This window comes from Oratosquilla oratoria, chromosome 42 (genome assembly GCF_046742065.1).
Source record: "Oratosquilla oratoria isolate Oo_2021 chromosome 42, ASM4674206v1, whole genome shotgun sequence".
In the NCBI taxonomy this organism is placed as follows: Eukaryota; Metazoa; Arthropoda; class Malacostraca; order Stomatopoda; family Squillidae; genus Oratosquilla; species Oratosquilla oratoria.
Window position 1 is genome coordinate 39874405 of NC_134818.1, and position 24783 is coordinate 39899187.

General features: G+C 42.3%; 2 protein-coding genes across 5 annotated transcripts in view; one reads left to right on the forward strand and one right to left on the reverse strand.

Moving 5' to 3' along the window:
* The window catches only part of LOC143021784 (uncharacterized), a 37873-nt gene extending 37441 nt beyond the window's left edge, over positions 1-432 (reverse strand). Inside the window, exon 1 of the mRNA XM_076179507.1 lies at positions 1-432. This exon is cut by the window's left edge and continues 1501 nt beyond it. The gene's annotated coding sequence lies outside the window, so the exon portion shown is untranslated.
* shtd (anaphase promoting complex subunit 1) overlaps positions 1-24783 on the forward strand; it is a 443338-nt gene that overhangs the window by 215647 nt on the left and 202908 nt on the right. The gene's annotated exons all lie outside the window — the stretch shown is intronic.

A 24783-nucleotide genomic window follows, 5' to 3' on the forward strand; every position in this document is an offset into this window, starting at 1 on the left:
GAGAGGTTCCTCCCGAAAAAGAACTTGACACTGGTGGCAAAAGAAGAATCTGGCGCCGAAGGAAGAACTGGTCATGGAGAGCACAGATGTCCAGTTCCTGCTGAAGAAGGAGAACTTTGCGCTGCTGGTGACGGAGGAGGAACCACTGGGCCGTTCAGACGTCCGGTTCCTCCTGCAGAAAAGGAAGGCTGCTGGCGACGGAGGAGGAACCTGGCACTGCTGGGGCGTCTGGGGGAGGAGGAGGAGGAGGAGGAAAGGGAGGCGGCGCGTGCCTCGGCCGGCCTGGATCCGGAGGAAGACCCACCACAGAGCGCGCGCCGAGCCGAAACTGACTCCCAAAGCTTTCGCGCACAAGTGCTCTCGGTGCTCACTCTGCAACACCTAACCTACCTACCTACCTACCTACCTACCGACCTCGCCGCTTCGCCTCGCCGCACCTCTTCTCTCCTCGCCGTCACCGCTTGCTACCACCACTACCACCACCACTACCACCACCACTACTACTACTACCACTACCACCATCACCATCACTACTGCCAATACCACCAATACCACCACCACCACTATCATCACTACCATTACCACCACTACCAACACCACTACCAGAATTACCACCACTACCACAGTCATTACCACAATTACCACCGCCACTACCAACACTATCAACGCCACCACTACCACCACCACTACTACCACCACTACCACCATCACTACCACCATCACTACTGCCACTACCACCAATACCACCACCACTGCCATCACTACCATCACTACCATTACCACCATCACCACCACTGCCAACATCACTACCAGAATTACCACCACTACCACGGTTACCACCACAATTACCACCGCCACTACCAACACTATGAACGCCACCACAACCAACACCACTACCAACACTATCAACGCCACCACTACCATACCACCACCATTACCATCACCACCACTACCATCATCACCACCACCACTACCATCACCTCCGCTACCATCACCACCACCACTTCCACCATCACCACCGCCACTTCCACCATCACCACCACCACTACTGCCACTACCACCAGTACCACCAATAACCCCACCACCACTACCATTATCACCACCACCATTATCAACACCACTACCGCCATTACTACCACCACTACCAACACCGCCACCACTACCACCACTACCAACACCACCACTACCACAATTACCAAAACTACCACAGTTACCACCACTACCACAATTACCACCACTACCACAGTTACCACCACTACCAACACCACTACCACTGCCAACACCCACCACAGTTACCACCACTACCACATTTACTACCACCACAATTACCACCACTACCAACACCACCAACACTACTTTAATTACCACCACTACTACAGTTACCACCACTACCACCGCTACCACTACCTACCAACACTATCAGCGCCACCACTACCATCATTACCAACACCACTAACACCACCAACACTACCTTAATTACCACCACTGTCAACACCACCACTACCAACACCACAATCAACACCACTGTCAACACCACTACCATTACCACCACTGGCAACATCACCACTAATGTCAACACCAACGCCACTACCATCACTACTACCAACACCATTACCAACACCACCACTACCATCACTACGAACACCACTGTCAACACCACTACCAACACCACCACAATCAACACTAGTACCACAGTTACCATAATTATCACCGCTACCACCACCACTACCAACACTGAACGCCACCGCTACCACCACTACCAACACCAACACCATCACCACTATCAACACCACTACCAACACTATGAACGCCACCGCTACCACCACCACTACCAACACTATGAACGCCACCACTACCAACACCACTGTCAACACCGCCACTACCAACACCAGCCACTGTTAACACCACTACCAACACCACCACTGTCAACACTACCAACACCCCCACTACCATCACTACCACCACCACTGTCAACACCACTACCATCACCACTACTATCACCACTGTTAACACCACCACTACTAACACCACTGTCAATACCATTACGAACACCAGTACCATCACCCCTACCAACACCACTACCAACACCACCATTACCATGACCACTACCAACACCACTGTCAACACCACCACTACCAACACCACCAGAGTCAACACCACTACCAACACCACCACTACCAACACCACCACTACCAAAACCACTGTCAACACCACCACCACTACTACCAACACCGCCATTGTCAACACCACTACCAACTCTACCACTACCAACACCACCACTACCAACACCACGACCACCACCTCTACCACCACTACCACCAAAACTACCACCACTACCACCACCATCACTACCACTACCACTACAGTTACCATTACTAATACTTTTACCACCACAGTTACCATTACAATCACCATTACCACCACCACTACCACCACCATTACAGTTACCATTACTAATTCTTTGCCACTACAGTTACCATGACTAACACTGTTATCACCACCACCACCACCACCACCACCACCATTATCATCACAATTAACATTACTACCAGCATTATCACCACCACCTGTACCACCACCACGAACAACAAACTATGAAAAACAATGAACCACCACAAGCAAAAACAACCTAACAAGAACACCAACAAAATAACAATCCAGCAGCAACAACCCAGCAATAACAACAATTACGATAATAAGAACAACAATATCAAACGACGCTAAGAACAAAAGCAAGAACAACAGCGACATTAAGGACAGCAGCAAGAACAACAACACTGAGAACAACAAGAGCAGCAAGAACAAGATCAACAAGGCTTTGCCCATTTTGTACATTTCCCGTGATCTCGCGAACTATATGATGACAACCTTTCAAGTTCTTTGGTCTCTATCTCTTAATTTGATATATATTATCTACAAACGCACACATGCAAACTATACACGCACATACACATACAGAAGCGCGCGTGCACACACACACACACACACACAGAAGCGCGCGTGCACACACACACACACACACACACACACAAAACACACACATACACACACACACACATACACATTTTATTACATGTATATACCGTTTCCCCTGCAACCAGCAGTGATGGCTTATGGAATCGTAGAACTAAAAATGGCGCTGAGGAGAAGAACGTTGAGCAGAGGGGAGGAGAGGGGCGCAAGGTATGGTCAGGCAGGGCAAATTTCCTCATCCAACGCAATATATATATATATATATATATATATATATATATATATATATATATATATATATATATATATATATATATATAATATATATGTATATATATATATATATATATATGTATATATATGTATATATGTATATATATATTATATATATATGTATATATGTGTATATATATATATATATAATATATATATATGTATATACATATCTAAGTCTAAATAAAAATATTCTAAAAAACGCTGTGGAAGTCGGGGACAGGTGGTATTACGGTGACACTTTGTCCTAAAAATATTCTTGAAAAAGCGCTTGGGTAAGTCGGGGTCAGGTGGTATTCTTCTTTTTCTTCGCGTTCCTCTTCGCGTTCTTCTTCCTCGCGTTCTTCTTCGTATTCTTCGCGTTCTTCGCATTCTACTTCGTGTTCTTCTACGCGTTCTTCTTCGTGCTGGGAATCCCGTGTTGGGGTTCCGCCCCGAGGCCGAGGCCGAAGGGGAAAACGAGGGATTAGAGCGCGGAAAGTTGCGGCCGTAGGCCGCTGTTTGCGCAGCCAAGCCCCCGGCGAAGCCCGCGGCGTGTATATATATATATATATATATATATATATATATATATATATATATATAAGACTTATTGACCCACTTTCGTAGAATAAGATAAGTCGACAGAAATTCTGTGTATTTCGAACATAAATAGTGGTCGAAGTATAAAGAATTTCTGTCCATCTTATTCACCGACAGTGGGCCAATAAGTCTTATTTTACAAATGTGCTACTTCATTTATCTTCCAAATATATATATTAAACGATTTTTCTTTGTTTCTATAAAATTCTGTCATGTCTGTGTGAGTATATATATATATATATATATATATATATATATATATATATATATATATATATACACACACACAGACATGACAGAATTGAATAGACACCAAGAGAAATTGTTCAATTTATTAAACAAGCAATTGATACAATTAAAATGCTTATAAATGGTCACAATGTGAATAACTAATACTTGGTTGACATCCCCTTTTTTCAATGCAAGGGCCTTTCTAGGCATGCTAGTGATTAGTTCACGAATATCATCATGAGGGGTTTCTTGCCATGTTTCACGCAGTAATCCTAAGAGTTTGGGCTTTGAAGATGGCTTCCTGTCCTTTTGGGGAAGTTGTCGGTATAATATGCCACTGAGGTGTTCAATAGGGTTCATATCCGGGAACTAACATGGCCATGGAAGTTTCCTGATCCCATTTTGGCTCAACCAATTTTGTGTTGCTTGAGCAGTGTGACAAGGAACTCCGTCTTCCATAAATAGGAAGACATTTTTACTCATTCTACCACTGGAGAATATTGGAATGAGTCCCTCCTTTAATATAGAAACATATTTGCCTGAATTAATGTTTCCTTGACACTCCACAAGCTCTGATCGACCACACCAAATTCCACTCCACACCATTATTGAAATGCCCCCATGTTTCACTGTTGGTTGCAGTCTTTTGAAGTCAAACTCTTGACTACAGTCTCTCCTGACCCACATCCTTCCGATGTCAGAAAATAATGCAAATCGTGACTCATCAGAGAAAATGATAGTGCTCCAAATGGCCACAGGTCTCTCCACCATCTCAACAGCCCAATCCTTTCTGCGCTTGATATTAGCTGGACGCAGGAGTGGTTTCCTCCTTGCAGCTCTGCCATAGTAACCTAGCTTGTGGAGATACCTGACAGCTGTTCTGGGACTGACATCAGCTTGTGCTGCTATGTCAGAGGCCTTGCAATGTGGATCCTCTTCGACATTTCTTTTGACAAGACGCAAGGTTATTTCTGAGGGCCCGGGACGACCTGAATGAGGTTTTGTGCCCTTGTTACCCTCTCTGGTGAATTGTATGATCACTCTATTAATAGTAGAAAGGGGTATTGACAGATTTTCAGATTTTTTGCGTTGACCAAGTCCAACTTCATTTTGACCCACGATACGACCTCGCTGAAGTTCAGATAGGTCTACTGCTCCTTTGGTTTGTGGTTTGCTTGATTAATCTTGTATGTAATCTGAAACATAGGTAAATATAACATATTGGGTAAATTTGAATAACATTAAGCATTAAATAAGAGCAGATATAAATTTTTCTTGGTATCTATTCAATTCTGTCATGTCTCTGTGTGTGTATATATATATATATGTATATTATATATATATGTATATGTGTATATATATATATATATGTATATATATGTGTATATATATATATGTATATATATGTGTATATATATATATGTGTATATATGTGTATATATTATATATATATATATATATATATATATATATATATATATATACACACACATTTAAACAACCAAAATGCATTTTAATTCTAAGCCATCAACATCGGGAGACCCAATGGGGACCACAACCAGAAATTGAAATGTGGTACTGCCGAGGACTCGAACTCAGCGATCACATGACAAGTGCGCAATGCTCGAGTACATACACATACATGAAATTTTGCGTTCAACCCATCTCCACTATGATAGTACAATTGGAAGTATACAAACGCGGGAAAGTATTTGTACAACACTGAATGGGTCGCAGTGATTAGAGATACATTTTAACAACCACAATGCACTTTAATTCTAAGCCATAAACACTTGTCATGTGATAGCTGAGTTCAAGTCCTCGGCAGTACCACATTTCAATTTCTGGTTGTGGCCTCCATTGGGTCTCTCTCTCTCCCTCTCCCTCTCCTCCTTCTCCCTCTCCCTCTCCCCTCTCCCTCTCCTCCTTCTCCCTCTCCTCCTTCTCCCTCTCCTCCTTCTCCCTCCCTCTCCCTCTCCTTCTCCCTCCCTCTCCCTCTCCTTCTCCCTCCCTCTCCCTCTCCTTCTCCTCCTTCTCCCTCCCTCTCCTCCTTCTCCCTCTCCTCCCTCTCCCTCCCTCTCCTTCTCCCTCCCTCCCTCCCTCCCTCTCCCTCCCTCTCCTCCTTCTCCCTCCCTCTCCCTCTCCTCCCTCTCCCTCTCCTCCTTCTCCCTCCCTCTCCTTCTCCTCCTTCTCCCTCCCTCTCCCTCTCCTCCTTCTCCCTCCCTCTCTTTCTCCTCCTTCTCCCTCCCTCTCTTTCTCCTCCTCCCTCCCTCTCCATCTCCTCCTTCTCCCTCTCCTCCCTCTCCTCCTTCTCCCTCTCCTCCCTCTCCCTCTCCCTCTCCTCCTTCTCCCTCCCTCTCCCTCTCCTCCTTCTCCCTCTCTCTCCCTCTCCTCCTTCTCCCTCCCTCTCCCTCCCTCTCACCTCTCCTCCTTCTCCCTCCCTCTCCCTCTCTTCCCCCTCCCTCCCTCTCCCTCTCCTCCTTCTCCCTCCCTCTCCCTCTCCTCCTTCTCCCTCCCTCTCCCTCTCCTCCTTCTCCCTCCCTCTCCCTCTCCTCCTCCCTCCCTCTCCTCCTTCTCCCTCCCTCTCCTCCTTCTCCCTCTCCTCCTTCTTCCTCTCCTCCTTCTCCCTCCCCCTTTCCCTCTCTTCCTTCTCCCTCCCCCTCTCTCCTCTTCCTCCCCTCTCCTCCCTCTCCCCACTTCCTCCCTCTCTTCCTTCTCCCTCCCCCTCTCCCCTCTTCCTCCCCCTCTCCTCCCTCTCCCCACTTCCTCCCCCTCTCCCTCTCTTCCTTCTCCCTCCCCCTCTCCTCCCTCTCCCCTCTTCCTCCCCCTCTCCTTCCTCTCCCCTCTCCCCTCTTCCTCTCCCCCTGCCTCTCCCTCACCTTCCTCCATCTCTCCTCTCCCTCCTCCCTCTCCCCCTCCCCTCTCCCTAGATAGATAGAGTTTAATAATTACCTATCTCCCTTTCCTTGACTCTCTCCTCCCTCTCCCCGTCTCTCCCTCTCCTCCTCTCCCTCCTCCTTCTCCATCTTATCTCCCTCTACTCGCTCTCACTCCCCCCCTCTCCTCCCTTTCCCTGGTCCTCTCGTCCTTCTCGTCCCTTTCCCTGTTCCTCTCCTCCCTCTTCCTCCTCTCCCCTTTCTCCCTCTCCTCTCTCTCCCCCCTCTCCTCCCTTTCCTTGACCCTCTCCTCCCTCTCCCTCTCCTTCTCTCTCCCCTCTCCCTCTTCCTCTCCCTCTTCCTCTCCTCTCTCCCTCTTCTCCCTCTCCCTACCCTGTCTCCCCCCTCTCCCTACCCTGTCTCCCCCCTCTCCTCCCTCTCCCTACCCTCTCTCCCTCTTCCCCCCTTCTCCCCCTTCCCCCCTCCCTACCCTCTCACCCCCTCTCCCTTTTCTACCCCTTCCTCTGTTCCCTCTCCTTGTCCTCCCTCCCCTCTCTCTCCCTCTCCATGCCCTCCCTCTCCTCTCTCTCCATGTCCTCCCTCTCCTCTGTCTCCCTCTCCCCACTTCGCTCCTACTCCTCTCGCCACACCTCTTTCCACCCCTCTCCCTATTCCTCCTCCCCACTCCTCCCTCCTCCCCACTTTCCAACCCCGATTCCTCGCTCTCCTCCCCACCCTCCATCCTTCACACTCCTCCCTCCTCCCTCCTCCCCACGCCTCCCTCCTCCCCACGCCTCCCTCATCCCTCCTCCCCACGCCTCCCTCATCCCTCCTCCCCACGCCTCCCTCCTCCCTCCTCCCCACGCCTCCCTCCTCCACACTCCTATCCCTCCTCCCATCCTCCTCCCCCCTCCCCATTTTCTCCGTTCTCGTTTCGCCCTTCCCTTTCCTCCTCCAAGGGTAAGAAATCTGCCGTCTAAATATGTTCCCACCTTCAAAAAGGAGAATACGAGGAGATTTAATCAAATTTTTTAAAATGTTCAAAGGCTTTGACATCAATGTCGAAGATTACTTTTCATTAGACCAATCAAATACAAGATGACGTCACGATTTTAAAGTAATTGATAAAATATTTTCTTCGAATGAAAGCACTTTTTCTTTAACCGGGTTGTTAATGAGTGGAATTCGTTACCTTCCACCGTCATTGAAAGTAACACAATGTCAGCATTAAAAAATAGTTTAGATAAATATTTGGACTAATCCGCAAATAGAATATCCTTTGCAATAAAATATCTGACAGCCCGACATCTAATTAGATAGGATAGTGATAGCAGTAGTATTTAGTTCTTTCTCCTTGCTGTTTTGGCAGCTAAGAAACTGGCGTAGGGCCGCCGTGAAATCTCGTATGATATTGACAATGTTAGAAGGAGGGTTTTATTTGTTCGCCAGTTATGGAAGGAAAGCCAGCTGGTGTGTGTGTGTGTGTAAATGTGTGTGAGAAAGAGTGTTTGTGAGGGTGAAAGAGATACACGAAGCAGCCAAGGATAAATTTAGATATTTCGGAGCTTTTAAGTCCACCAAAAACAACGTAAACTGCTCCATGAAAAGATTTAGGGAGTGGGAGTGGATATTGCAACCGAACGTAGTTAAAGAAAATATGTGTGTGTACGTGTGTGTGGGAAATTTGTTACGAAAAAAAATAACTTAATGATCTATCTTTCCATGTAACCAAGGCTAGTGTGCTTGCGCGAGCTTCCAGGGTAGCTGTACCTCTGGATCACAAACTTTTTGCCAAAACTTTAAAACTCTGCCTTTGATAGGGATCTTTTTACATCTCAGCTGCTCCCCGCGGCCCCATTACCACATCCACAAATATATGTGAATGAAAAAATGAAACATAAAATATACATAAAATAAAAGATAAAAAAGTTATTGAAAACATAAATGCGCATCTCAAATTATATATGTGTATATAATTTCCGACACGACAACTTCAGAAGTTATTTCTATAATATGCGCTGTCACTAGCGATTCACTTCAGGAATATACATATATATATATGTATATATATAATTTATGTGTACATATAAATATGTGTGTTTGTACATTTCCCCATAGGTCGTCTCCACCCTTCACTATCATCTCTTCTCAGCAGGTTTCTTTGCAATTAAAGTCACCCATTATAACTATTCTCCCTCCATCTTCCATTATCTTATTTAGTGTTATCCTTGTGTCTTCTAACATATTTTTGTGTTCTCTTCCCACGAAGCCGTTTTAGGAGGCACATAATTTACCACAAAATTCCATCATAATCATCTATACTCTATTCTGTCCATATGTGACATTCCTCACATTTATATCCTTCTTAGTCAGGAACATAACTCCACCCCCTTTTTGACCTCTCTGTTTCTAATCCAATAATTATATGCACCATGTCCTACACTGTTAGGTGGTAGTGAACCTTTCAATTTTGTCTCTACAATTCCCATTATGTTCGGTTCTTTTTCCTTCAGGTAATCATTCAGTTCGTTCAAGCCTGTTATTAAGCCATCTATATATGTGTAAGACACTTAATTTTCTGCTAATTCCATCGTGTTTTCTGTGTCCCTTCTGTTTTTCTCAGTTATGAACCATTTCCTCACTTTCATAACCACTACTCTCCAGTAGAATTTCTCTTTTTCTGACTGTTCTTTTCTCTTTTTTTTTTTTTAGTTTCTTTTTTTTTCTCATTCTCTCTTTCCTCTGTATTCATCTCTCTTTTTATCCATACCTGTTTATACTGATGACTTTTTGCTAGTTTCCCTGTTTTTGCTAAGATATTCTCTGCTGTCGTTTGTGACCTGAATTTAACCTTATGTGGTGTGGTTTTATCTGTATTGTATTTCCCTAGTCTATATATTTCTTCAGTTTCTGTCCCTGTTTCTTGTCCCTCCTCTTGAACTACTTCTTATATCTTGTTTACTTTTTCCCTCTCCTCTTTTACTCTTGTAGTCCTTTTTGGATTATGCATCCCTAATATAATTATACATTTCTTTTTATCCGCTAAGTCTCTTACTATATTCTCCTTCTCCCTCATCACTTTAATAAATGTGTCCTTAGTTTGTTCTTTCATCTGTTGGTTTCCTATTTCTCTAAATTAAATTTTGTTGTTATCTTGGACTTTTCTCCTACCCTGTACTTCTTTTGCTATGGACTATTTATTCTCTTTATTATTATTCTTTAATTCCTCATTCTCATCCTTTACTTCTTTTATCTGTCTTTTTAATTCTTCTATTTCTTTATTTAGGTTTTGATTCTCCTTCTTTAGTTCCTCAAATTGATCAATTCCTCATTCTCATCCTTTACTTCTTTTAACTGTCTTTTTAATTCTTCTGTTTCTTTATTTAGGTTTTGGTTCTCCTTCTTTAGTTCTTCCGATTTATCAATTCTTTTGTGTAATCCGTGTAAGTGTACTGAACATAAGCTCCCACTGTTTGTTCATGCTCTCTAGTTTTTCCTCTAGACTTGCTAATCGGGGGGGGGGGGTTGTCATCTCCCTCATTAAATCCATAGAAATAATTATCTTCACCCTCCATTGCACTGCTCTTATCTATATTTCTAATTTTTACATATTTACTAATGTCTTCGACTTCACCTCTATCGTCTGCGCATCTGTTGTTGACATTCCTTCTGACTTCCGGGGCCCGTTCGTCCCCTTCCTTATTTCCTATTTTTCTCCACCTTCCCCCTACACCACGAGCTTCCCCCTTGCCTACTAATACAAGAAAGGTACTCCCTCGTCGTCACGAAATTTTAAGTTTTCCTGGAGTTCCAAACTTCGTTGTCACTTCGACTGTCGTGTGTTTGTGTATATGTGTATATATATATGTATATATATATAAATATATATATAAATATATATATATATATATATATACATATATATGTACACACACAGTGGTACCTCTATGTATCCCCTAATGTACGCGAAATTCGTTTTACGCGGTCAAATTATCGGGATTTATTTCTAGTTACGCGGAAAATTTCTATTTACGCAGGCACGTTGTGTCCATTGCTGCGCGGAAAGTCAAATCCCGCGCTGCCGTCTTGCTGACGTCACCATTCACGCGCTGTTTTGTGTCTCCTCCCGCCATCTTTGTTGTGTGCACGACTGGCCCTTCTTTCGGCACCTACCCCTTGGTATTGTAATGTTTGTGCCTTTAGAATATCTCCAAAACAGGTGAGAAGTCCTACTAAAGCTGGTGCTCGTAAGAAAAGCAACATCACGATCGAGAAAAAGAGGGAAGTGATTGCCAAAGCTGCTTAAGGTTTACGCGTGTGTAAACTGGTGAAAGAGTTTGGTATGCCTGAGTCAACAATAAGAACCATTCTTTTAAATAAAGATAAAGTTCTGTCAGCTAATGTGTCTAAGGGTATAAGGTATGTGAGTACATATAAGAATCAGCATTGTTGGGCAAGGTGGAAAGGTTATTGCTTGTGTGGATACAGGAGAATCAGCGTAAGAGTGATAGCTTGAGTGAGGAAATGATCTGTTCAAGGGCTCGCCAAGTGTATGCCGTCGTGCAGCGGCAACAGGCTGGTACCAGTGGCCAGCTTACACCACCTTCAGTGCCCTTTACAGCCAGTAGGGGGTGGTTTGAAAACTTTCGGCAACGTACGAGCATCCACAGAATGACACGGCATAGTGAAGCGACAAGTGCGGACACGGACGCAGCTGAGGCGCTCGTCAAGGAGTTTGAGGAGCTGGTGCGTCGTGAGAGTTACCTGCCACAGTAGGTATTTGATTGTGAGGAAACTGGGCTCTTTTGGAAGAGGATGCCTAACAGCACCTACATTACTGCTAAGGAGAAAGCTTTGCCGGGGCATAAGCTATGAAAGACAGGCTTACAGTGATGTTGTGTGTTAATGTGAACGGCGACTGCAAGATCACGCTGCTCGTAGTGTATCATTTGGAGATGCCACGAGCATTCAAGGGGGGCAACGTCCTGAAGAGCAGACTTCCAGTGATATGGCGTTCCAACCCAAAGGCGTGGGCAACGCGACAGCTGTGCCAGGAGTGGCACGGAGGGACATGCGGCCCTGAGATCAAGAATTTTCTGCAGGGGAATGGACTGCCACTGAAGTGCCTCCTGCTGCTGAATAACGCCCCAGCATATCCCCTCGACATGCAGGCACATCTTCCCCAAGACCTGGATTTCATCACAGTTAAATTCCTGCCTCCTAACACCAATTCCATTCTGCAACCGATGGACCAACAGGTCATTTCTAATTTCAAGCTGTACACGTGTACTGTTTGAACACTGCTTCAACGCTACCACCGACACAGACGTAACCCTGCGAGAATTTTGGAAGTTCCACTTCAACATCTTGCACTGTGTCAAGATGATTAGCAAGAGCTGGGAGCAGGTTACCATCAGGACTCTACAGGCAGCGTGGAAGAAGCTTTGGCCATCATTTGACAGGGAGCGGGACTTCGAGGGCTTTGAGCCTGCTGGTCCATCGGTCATCTCGGACATCGTTGCACTAGGGAGGCACCTAGGCCTGGAGATGGAGGACGGGGATGTCGAGGAGTTAGTAGGGGAGCACGAGGATGAACTGACCACCAAGGAGCTGCATCAGGAGCAGGTCGCCGAACTGGCCCGGGAACAGCAAGAGGTTGAGGGAGATGACGATCGTGTTCAGGGCCCCACCACGGAGGAGGTGAAGGAGGCCTGTGTAATGTGGAGGAAGCTCTACGATTTCGTGGAGGTCACACACCCGGACCAGACACTAATGAGAGCCGTGTTGCAGGCCAGTTCAACGAACTGGTCATGCCTCATTACTGCCAAATCCTGCACACAAGGCACCAGCAAGCAACCATCACAGAGTTCTTCCAGTCATGTGCCAAACGACAGCGCCCTGATGAGGGTGCCGCTGCAGCTGAAGGAGCACCTCATCCTTCTGAGGGGGTCAGTAAGCCCCCACCACTCCACCACCTCCTCACTCCCATCCCCCTACGCCAGCTGCAAGCCTTACCATCGGTGTACAAAAGATTTCTTTTTTCATTATATTTTTTACCTTGTAAGTGGTATTTAACATTGATTTCTTGGCATTAATGTTGCAGGAACATCATAATCATACCTATTTATGTCCGTTTGGTGACAGGCTTCATCATATCCGAGGGAAAAGAGTAGATTTTTTCGAGGTCGGGAACGGATTAATTGAATTAACATTGATTTCAATGGGAAATATCGTTTTCATTTACGCGAATTTCTGTTTACGCGGATTTCTGTTTACGCGGAGGCGTACAGAACGGATTAATCGCGTAGAGGTACCACTGTGTGTATATATGTATATATATATGTGTGTATGTATATATGTGTATATATATGTGTATATATATAATATATATATGTATATGTGCGTGTGTATGTGTATATATATATATATATATATATAATATGTATATATATGTATATGTATATATATATGTATATGTATATATATATGTATAATATATATGGTGTTCTGGATAGATTTGACACTTTTTGGAAGGAAAATGGGAAAGGAAAATGTTATATCGTGGCCAAAGATTTATTTATTCTTCATATTCATAGTTTATCTCTTACAATATCTTTTGTCAAATACATCTTCAAAGAAGCCGGCCCAGAACCTCCACCACAGCCTACAGGCAGGACATGAACCTTCAGCACGTGGCCTTCACGGTGCCCGTCGAGAAACGTCCGAACAGCAGTTTGATCCTGGCAGTCATCTCGACCTTGGTGGGTCACGCGGTACGATTGGTGTCTTTTTCAACTGCTCCCCAGATATTAGTCTATGGGGTTGCAATCAGGCGAGTTGTTGGCCAGATGTTGGGATTGGTGAAGTCGTAGAAGTTCTCGACAACCACTTCTGGGATTTTCCCGGAGATGTGACATGTAGCTGAGTTCTGCTGCCACACGTATGTTCTTCCCACAGCCACCCTCTCCACCCAGGACTTGCCAGAAGTGGACAGCAAGTCAATATAGCCATCTGAGGTGAGTCTGAGTCCCTCTTCAAAGATGTAGGGCAGCATGACGTGGCCTTCGCTGGAAACACACCCAAAGACTATCAGAGTTGGAAGGAACTTTGTTTTCATGAAGCGTGGGACTTCGTGCGGAGTGTAGACTAGCCACCTGTTGTTCTGCGCATTGTGCAACTGGTCCTGGTAGAAGTTCTTGTCTCACAAGAACCAGAGCATCCCCGTCTCGACTGGGTGTTTGACCTTGTTGAAGAGTTTCTTGGCTTTCGTTAGGCTGTTGTCTCGGGCCTTGGTGGTGACTAGTTGGCCCTTGCGCCTCTTGTAAGGGGGTTAGCGAAGATCCTCGTTGAACACTTTCTTCATAGTCACCACTCCGACGCCCATCTCTCTTGCCAAGGTCTGCATTGCCTTGCCTGAACCTCGCCGAACTTTTTTTTTTCAGTTTCTCGACGAATTTCTTTGTGCAGACATAGAACGTCAGCTGTGATCCTTCCTGCTCGGCACTGCTTCCACATCGTCGTCGCAATTCTCCAGCTCACATCTCACGGCCTTCACGGTATTCAGTGTGCAGCTGCAACTAAGATTTCCGAATTTTTTAATCCGACGCGAATTATGATGAAACGTTAAATTTTGGTTTTTATTTCCAAAAATGGACTCGTTCGGAAACAATATATTTTCTCTCCCTGCTTCAGAGAAGAAAATACTCAGGAGAATAGAAAGTCTTAAGAAGATCACCAATGCAGAGTATGCAGTGATTTTAATAGAAAATGTACGATATGTATATATATATATATATATATATTTATATATAAATATATATATATGCACTTCACCCACGAAGCAATATGTGTACACGTAGAAATATAAACCTTTGTTTATATGTGTGTACGTATGTGTTTATACATGCTGTTTACATTCGTTTGTGTGTCGGTAAATATCCAACTGCTGCATTTTATCTTTATTTTCTATCGGTGACGTCACTGACCTCTCCCTCCCTATGTGACCCCATTGTCTCGTCAACCTCCCCTCCCCCTTCCCCGTGTAACCTCGTTTTATTCCCCCGTGACCTTGGGCAACCCCCCACGGCCTTCTCCCTTCTCCCTCACTTGCCACCACTTTCGCCATCTCCACCTTCTCCTCCATCTTTTCTCCACTTTTCTTTCTTCCACCCCCTCCCCTCTGTGTCTACCTCGTATCTTCTTTACCACTACATCCGAATTGACCAACTCTCACCCCCCCCCCTCATATCCCTTCTCCCTCCCTCGACCTCCCAGCAACTCCCTTCTTCATCCCTTCACCCCACTCCACCTCACCTCCACTCGCCTCCATCCACCGTTCCTTCGTTTACCTCCACTAGTTTTTCCTCCAGACCCACAGGGTTAGAGCCGGTCCCGCACACACGCACGCACACACACACACACACACACACACACACACACACACACACACACACACACACACACACTACTGCTGCTGCTGCTGCTGCTGCTGCTGCTGCTGCTGCTGCTGCTGCTGGCGGTGCTTGGTGAGAATGGGGTAGGTGGTGGTGGTAGGATTTGGTGGTGATGGTGATAGGGGGTTGTGGTTGGTGATGGTTGTAGTAGGGTTTCTGGTGATGGTCGATTGTGGTGGTGGTAGGGGTTGGTAGCAGTGAAATGGGTTGGTGCTGGTGGTAGGGGTTAGTGGTGGTGGTGGTAGGATTGGTGTGGGTGACAGGGGTGTTAGTGGTGGTGGTAGTAGTGGTGGTGATGGAACTTTCGCCCTACCTACCTCCTTCACCCCCCCGTCCCCCCGTCCCCGTCCCCGTCCCCCGTCCCCCGTCCCGCTCTCATTCCTCTTTACCCTCCCATTCCTACTTTCGCTCTTTGCTTCCCTTTTCCTTTTTTTTTTTTTCCTTATCCCTAGTCCCCTCCCTTTTCTCCCTTCCCGCCCCCTCACCCACAACCTACTCTCTCCATCTCCTTTCTCCTTCCACTCTCCTGCATCCTCTCTCCTCTCCTCCTCTCTCTCCTTCCTTCCCTCTCCCCTTCCTTCCCTCTCCCCTTCCTTCCCTCTTTCTCCATCCCTCCCTCCCTTTCATTTCCCCCTCTCCACTCTACCTTCCTACCCTCCCTTTCATTTCCCCCACTCCACTTTACCCTCCTACCCTCCCTTTCATTTCCTCCTCTTCATTTTACCTTCCTCATCTTTTTCTCCTTCCCTCTCTCCATCTTTCTTGGCTTCCTCCACCTTCCTTTCATTTCCCCCTCTTCATTCTATCTTCCTTCCCCTCCCTCCCTCCCTCTCTTTCATTCCCCCCTCTCTCCCTCCCGTTTTTTGTTCCGTCCTCCTTCTCCCCTTTCCGTTTCCCCCGTTCCCCTCTCTCTTCCCCTTCCCTCGTCTCCTCCCCTCTCCCTCCCTCTCCCTTCCTCTTTCCCCATCCAGTTTCCCTGTCTTCCTCACTTATTTCCAGTGGGAGGTCACTCGCTCTTCGATGTGTGTAGGCTCTATTGTATTATATTCGTTGTTATAATTTTATTATCATTACTTTTATAAATTAATATAGGGGAATCTTTAGAATTCCCGCACATGTCGAAAAGAGAAGTGTGTATTATCAACTAGGAGGAAGAAGAGGAGGAAAGAAAAGTGCTCAGTTCAGAATCTGAAGAATTAGATATTTTTTTTATCCATTGATGTAAAAGACGAAGATGAAAAACACGAGTAATTGGGGAATGAGAAAAGGTGACGAGGAGAAGGATGAGGATGAGGAGGGAAAGAGATTGCAAAAAGTAAAGGGAAAGAATAGGGAGGCGGAGAGCGTGGTTGATAGGTGGGGTAGAATGCTGTCTTTAGGAGGAAAGTGGAGGGAAGGGATGGTTCGAGTCCCGCTGAGTGTCAACGCGCGATGGTAGGTGAAGGTGTGTAGCGGTTTTAAATCCTCCGAGCTCCGACGGAGGTGTTCTTACTCATTCCTATACCTAGTATTCTCTTGTATCCATTGTGTCATTGTATGTTCTATAATCATATCAAGTAGTACATTTCCCCATAGGTTGTCTCTACCCTGCACTGTCATCTCTTCCCAGCAGATTTTTTTTTATAATTAAAGTCGCCCATTATAACTATTCTTCCTCCATCTTCCATTATCTTATTTAGTGTTATCCTTGTGTCTTCTAACATATTTTTGTGTTCTTTCTCCTCCCACAAAGCTGTTTTAGGAGGCACATAATTTACTACAAACTTCCTGCTCTTCCCATCCTTGTCCTCCACTTCCATCATAATCATCTTTATTCTTTCCATACGTGACAATCCTCACTTTTATATCCTTAGTCAGGAACATAACTACACCTCCTTGTTTTACCTCTCTGTTTCTAGTCCAATAATTATATGCACTGTGTCCTACGCTTTTGGGTGGTAGTGGGCCTTTCAATTTTGTCTCTACAATTCCCATTATGTCCGGTTCTTTTTCCTTCAGGCAATCATTCAGTTCGTTCAAGCCTGTTATTAAGCCATCTATGTTTGTATAAGACACTTAATTTTCTGCTACTTCCATCGTGTTTTCTATTTCCCTTCTGTTTTTCTCTGTTATGAACCATTTCCTCACTTTCATATTCATTACTCTCCAATAGAATTTCTCTTTTTCTGACTCTGTTCTTTTGTCGTTTTTTTCCCTTAGCTTCTAGTCTTTTTGTTTTCTCATTTCTCTTTTTATCCATACCTGTTTTTGCTAAGATATTCTCTGCTGTCGTTTGTGACCTGAATTTAACCTTATGTGGTGTGGTCTTATCTGTATTGTATTTCCCTAGTCTATTTCTTCTATTTGTTTCCCTGTTTATGGTTCTTCTTCTTGAACTACTTCTAATATCTTATTAATTTTTCCTTTTCCTCCTTTATTCTTGTAGTCGTATTTGGATTATACTTCTCTGCCTTCCCTAATATAATTATACATTTCTTTTTATCCGCTAAGTCTCTTACTATATTCTCCTTCTCCCTCATCACTTTAATAACTGTGTCCTTAATTTGTTCTCTCATCTGCTGCTTCATTATATCTCTAAATTAAATTTTTCTTCTCTTGTACTTTTTTCCAACCACTTACCTCTTTTGATATGGGCTCTTCATTCTCTTTATTATTCCTCTTTAATTCCTCATTCTCATCCTTTACTTTTCTTAACTGTCTTTTAATTCTTCTGTTTCGTTAGTTAGGTTTTGACTCACCTTCTTTAGTTCTTCCAGTTTATCAACTCTTTAGTAAACTAGTGTTCATTGGTTAAACCCAACCTTCCATGCTTCATTTTTTTTGTTTTTTTTTCTTTTTCTGTCACCTCCCTCATTAAATCCATAAAAGCAGTTATCTTCTCTTTCCATTGATCTGCTATTATCTATATTTCTGCTTTTGACACTTTTGCTTCCTTGTTCTTTCTCGTCTGTGTGTTCTGCACCCCTTTTATTTATACCCCTTCTAACATTTGGGGCCCGTTTGTCCCCTTCCACATTTCCTTCCATTTTCCTCAGTAATCCCTCTCACCTTTTTCTTCACCTTCCCACTACACAATGAGCTTTCTCCTTCCCTATTAATACAATAAAGGTACTCCCTCATTGTTGAGATCGATGAAACTTGAAGTTTTCCTGGAGTTCCAAACTTCGTTGTGACTTCGACCAACATGTGTATGTGTATTTACCTAGTTGTATTTTATGGGAAGGGGAGCTATACTTATGGTGTCCTGCCTTTGTATCTTGCAGTGTCTAGTTTCTCTTAAATTCATGAATGGTTTTTGCACACACTATTTTTTCGTCCAGTTTGTTCCAAGTGTCCACCACTCTATGTAGATAATTGTTTTTCAAATCTCTTCTATAACTATGTTTTTTGAGTTTCTTTCCATGTCCTCTGGTGTTTCTCTTGTCCCAATTTAACAAGTCCTCTCTATTGAGTATTTCTGTGTCCTTCATGATTCTATAGATGGTCAGTAGGTTGCCTCTCTCTCTTCTTTGCTCCAGAGTGGGCAACTCCAATCTAGCCAGTCTCTCCTCATGTGACAAGTTTGAAAGTGCAGGAGCCATTTTTGTGGCTGCTCTCTGGATTCTTTCAATTTTCTTTGTATTCTTTTTGGTACTGGGTGACCACAATGTCTCTGCATATTCTAGTCTAGGTCTTATCATTGTGACTAATATTTTTTTTTAATAATATCTTCATCCAAATATGTAAATGCCACTTTTATTGATCTTAGCAAGTTATAGGATTCTCCAACAATTTTGTTTATTTGTTTATCAGAGGACAAGTCGTTTGAGATAATTACTCACAGATCTTTTTCAGATCCCACTTTCTTTACCTCCTTAGTTCCAATTTTATATTGTCCTGATATTCTATTTTTACTTTTTCATTATGCTACACTTCTTAATATTGAAGTCTACATCCCATTACTGACTCCACTTTCAAACCTTATTCAAGTCTTCCCGTAGTGATTTGCAATCCGTTTCGGTTTTTACTTTCCTTAACAATTTAGTGTCGTCTGCAAAAAAGCTCATGTAACATTCCATGTCATCAACCATGTCATTCACATAAATAGCTAACATTATTGAAGCCAATACAGATCCTTGTGGAGCTCCACTAATCATCCCCTTCCAACCTGAATATTTTTCTCTGAGTACTATTCTCATCTTTCTACCATTCAGGAAGTCCTCCATCCATTTTAGCAGGATGCCTTGTATCCCTCCTATGTGTTCCAATTTTTTTAAAATAATTTTTAATGTGGTACCTTGTCGAAAGCTTTTTGTAAGTCCAAGAAAGCACAATCAGCCCATCCATCCCTTTCTTGCACTAAATCTATTAGTCTTGAGTAAAGACTTATTAAGTTTGTGGTACATGATCTTCCCTGTCTGAACCCAAATTGTGTTTTACCCATCTCTTCTTGATCATTTTCTCACAAATTTTGGCTATAGTGCTTGTTAATGAGACCAGTCTATAGTTAATTGCTTCTTCCTTGTTTCCTCCTTTATATATTGGTACACTGTTAGAATTTTTCCAGTCTTTTGGTATTTTTCCTTCTTTAAGTGAACAACTTATTATATTATATATTTTGTTCATTAATTCTTTGTATTCTTTTAGAATCCAATTTGCTATTCTGTCCAGGCCATGCGATTTCCTAACATCAAGGTTTGATAAATGTTCTATTATTTCTTATTGTGTTGTTATTCACTTATGGGGGGAGACTGCATTTCATTTCCTTTGTCCCAATATTGTGCCTTCTCTCTAGTGAAAACAGACTTGAAGTGATTATTCATGACTTTGGCCATTTCTAGATCTTCTGTGTATTCTGTATTTCCTTGGCATAGTTTCTCCATTTCCTGTTTATTTTTAAATTTACCATTCACATATAGAATAGTTTGGGTTGCTCCTTGCATTTTTCTATAATGTCTTTTTCATAGTTCCTTTTTCTCTCCACACTATATTTGCCATTTTCCAGGATTTTTATTTTTTCTCCATCTTTTCCAAGCTCTGTCTCTTCTATCTTTTGCCTCACTGCATCTTCTGTTGAATCAGCATTTAATGTACACTTTCTCTTCATTATAATTATCCATCAAGATAACCCAATTCTCTTTCACTTTTGTCTCTTCCATGTAAAAATTTTCCCAATTTGCATTCTGAAAGAATTTCTTAAATTTTCCAAAGTCTGTTTTGTTGTACATCAATCTTCGTTTCCTATGCTTTTCATTTCTCTCCATATATATTTCTTCCTTTAGTTCAGTCTCAATGGGTATATGGTCACTCTTTCGAAGTGGTGTCTTGTATTCAATTTTATCCACAATTTCAGGTTCCATTGTGTGTGTGCATTTACCTAGTTGTATTTTATGGGATGAGAGCTATGCTCGAAGTGACCCCCGTTTTCGTATCTCTCCTCATCCAGTTTATTCTTAAAATCTTGTATAATTTTGGCACTCGCTGTATCTTCGTTTAGTTTGTTCCAGACATCAATCACTCTATGTGGGAAGCTACTCTTTTTCAAATCTCTTCTGTAACTGTCCTTCTTTAGCTTCTTTTTGTGTCCTCTTAATTCTCTTCTGTCCCATTTTAATAAGTTGACTCTATCAAAAATTTTCATCCCTCATAATTCTGTAAATGGTCAACAAATCACCTTTCTCTTCTCTGTTTCAGTGTTGATAGATGCAATTTCTCCAATCTTTGTTCATATGTCAATTTGATAGTGTAGGTGCCATTTTTGTTGCTGCTCTGATTTTTTTTTTTTTTTTTTTTTAACAATTTCTTCATCCATGTAGTTGAAGGCCACTTTCATTGATCTTGATAAGTTAAAAGTCTCTCCAAATAATTTATTGACATGTTTATCAGGTGTCAAGTTACTTGAGATAATCACTCCCAGGTCCTTTTTTGAATAAACTTTTTTGACTTCCTTGTTACCAATTTTATATTGACCTGATATTCTGTTTTTTGCTTTTTCCAAATTCCATATCACTACATTTCTTAATGTTAAAGTTCATTTCACACCTCTGACTCCATTCCCATATTTTGTCCAGGTCTTCTTGTAGCGATCTGCAATCTTCTGTGCTTACTCATCAGCAAAGAAGTTCACATAACACTTCACTCCCTCATCCATATCATTTATATATATGGCAAACATTAAAGGAGCCAATACAGAGCCTTGTGGGATGCCACTTATCACATCTTCCCAGTTTGAATTTTTGTCTCTAAGTACCACTCTCATTTTTCTCCCACTTAAGAAATCCTTCATCCATTCCAGTAGTTTACCTTGTATTCCTCCTATTATTTCAATTTTTCTTATTAACCTTTTTTGTGGTACTTTGTCAAAACCCTTCTGCAAGTCCAAGAAGGCACAATCTACCCAGCCAACTCTTGTATTATCTCAATCTCAAGTAAAAGCATATTAAGTTTGTGGTACATGATCTTCCACTTCTAAAGCCAAATTGTTTAGGGTTTGATATTTTCTTTTCTTCCAAGTGTTTGAACCATTTGTTTCTGATAAATTTTTAGCATATTTTTGCTACTGTGTTTGTAAGGGAATCTGGTCTGCAGTTTGTAGGATCTTCTTTGTTTCCACCTTTATATATTGGTACTATGTTTCCATCTTTCCAATCTTGCAGTACCTTTCCTTCTTTGAGTGAAAAGTCTATTATCTTGTATAATTTGTCCATCAGTTCGTCTATACACTCTTTCAGTATCCAATTTGCAATTCCATCCGGTCCATGCAATTTCCTAACATCTAGGTTTTTTATTTGGTCTCTTATTTCTTTCTGTGTTACCTTTATTTCTTTCATTTTAGGGGATCTTTCTTGTTGTCCATCTTTCCAAATTTGTGAGCTCTCAATTGTAAAAACAGACCTGAAATGTCTGATCATAACTTCTGCCATTTCTGTGTTGTCCATATATTCTTTATCTCCACACAGTTTTACAATTTCATGTTTGTCCTTTAATTTATCATTTACGTATCTGTAAAATAGTTTAGGTTGATCCTTACATTTGTCTATAATATATTTTTCATAATTTCTTTTTTTCTTTCCTGCATATATTCACATATTCATTCCCAAGTTTTATATATGTTTGCCATTTGGATGTTGTTTTGTCTCTTTTCCAGGGTTTGTCTCTTCTGTCTTTAGCTTCACTGCATCTCTTTTTGCTTCTTCTTTGGTACATATTTATCAATTCCTTCCTTGTACTTTTCTTTGAATATGTTCCATTTGTCTTCCATCTTTGTTTCATCTTTGAAGAATTTATCCCAGTTTGTGTTTTGGAATTTTTTTCTTAGTTTTACAAAATCTGTTTTGTTGTACATTAATCTTCTTTCTCTATGTTTATCATTCCTTCCTTCATTGTTTTGATCTTTTATTTCAAATTGTATTAGTGTATGGTCACTTTTTCCAATTGGTGTTTTATACTCCATTTTGTTCATGATATCTAGTTCAAAAGTTAATATTAAGTCTAGTTTTAACAGTTCCTCATTGTTTCTATATCTAGTATTTTCCTTAACCCATTGTGTTTAAGGTGTATTTGATGGTCATATCCAGTAGGATGTTGCTCCAAAGTTTTTCTCCGCCTTTTACTATAATTTCTTCCCAGATTATATCCTTTACAAAATCACCCATAATTACTATGTTACCTTACCACCCTCTTTTAGTAACTCATTTAGTACATTCATTGTGTCTTCCAGTAATTTAGAAAGATCACTATCAGACCAAGCCTGTGTTTTTGGTGACACATAAGAACATAAGAATGAAGGAGACTGCAAGAGACCATAAGGCCTACACTAGGCAGCTCCATATCCATCACCACCTGTCATCCCCATCCATAAAGTTGTCTAATCGTTTCTTAAAACAACTGATAGTTTCAGCGCTTACTACATGGTTACTAAGTCTATTCCATTCATTGACCACCCTATTAGTAAATCAATTCTTGCCTATTTCCTTCTTAAATCTAAATTTGTCCAGTTTAAATCCATTACTGCAAGTCCTGCCCTGTTGTTTTAATATGATGACCTTGTTTGCATCACCCTTGTTAAAGCCTTTGATCCACTTGAACACCTCTATTAGATAACCCTGCACTCTGCATCTTTCCAGAGAGTGTAAGTTAAGGTGCCTAAGCCTCTCCTCGTAAGGCAAATTTCTGAGTCCATGTATCATTTTGGTCATTCTTCTCTGTACTGATTCTAGTGAATTGATGTCCATTCTGTAGGACGGAGACTATAACTGTACCGCATAGTCAAGGATGGGTCTATCGCTAGATAGAGTTTAATAATTACCTCTGCACTTCTATTTGTTACCATCCTAGCAATGAAACCTAATGCTCTGTTAGCTTTATTCCTGGCGCTAATGCACTGTTTCCTGGTTTTAAGGTCCGGACTCACTAGAACTCCCAAGTCTCTCTCGCACTCAGTTTTCTCTAAAAGTGTGTTATCTAAGCTGTATCTATTGTTGGGGTTGTGTAGCCCTACAGTTAACATGCTACACTTAGAGATATTGAATTTCATTTGCAATTTCACCGACCATGTGAACAATTTATTAAGATCATATTGCAGAATCTCTGCGTCATCTCCTGACCTAATTAGGCATCCTATTATAGTGTCATCCACAAACTTACTAACATCACTATTTATCCCATCGTCTAAGTTGTTTATATACATAATGAACAACAAGGGACCCAAAACCGAGCCCTGGGGGACCCCACTTGTAACATTGCCCCACCTAGATTTTACTACATTTATGGTGACCCACTGTTTTCTGTTACTAATCCAAACTGTAATCCATTCTAACACTTTTCCTCCCATGCCATGGGCTTTGATTTTATTTAGTAGTCTTTGGTGTGGCACCTTGTCGAACGCTTTGCTAAAGTCAAGGTAAATGATATCGTAATTATCATTGTTATCTGATGCCTTATATACTTTAGTGTAAAAGGATAGAAAATTAGTTGCACATGACTTACCCATGGAGAAACCATGATGTGTATCACGAATTAAATTACGTCGTTTGATGTGTTCTCTGAGTCTATTTACTAATACTGATTCAAGCATTTTTCCTATAACCGATGTCAAACTGATTGACCTGTAGTTGCATATAGACGATCTATCTCCCTTCTTAAAAACAGGAACAACGTTTGCCTGCCTTCAAGCAATAGGCACAAGACCAGTGTCTACCAATTTGTTAAATATTTCAGTTAACTGGTAGTAGATTTCAAATTTACATTCCTTAAGCATTCTCGGAAAAATTTGGTCGGGACCCGGGGATTTTGTAGCTTTTAAGTCTTTCAATCTGCTTGACTACTACTTCTTTACTAATGCTGGTATTAGACTACTTTCTTCAACCCCACTGAAAATCGGATCGCAGTCAGGTACTTTAACCTCTCTTTAGTAT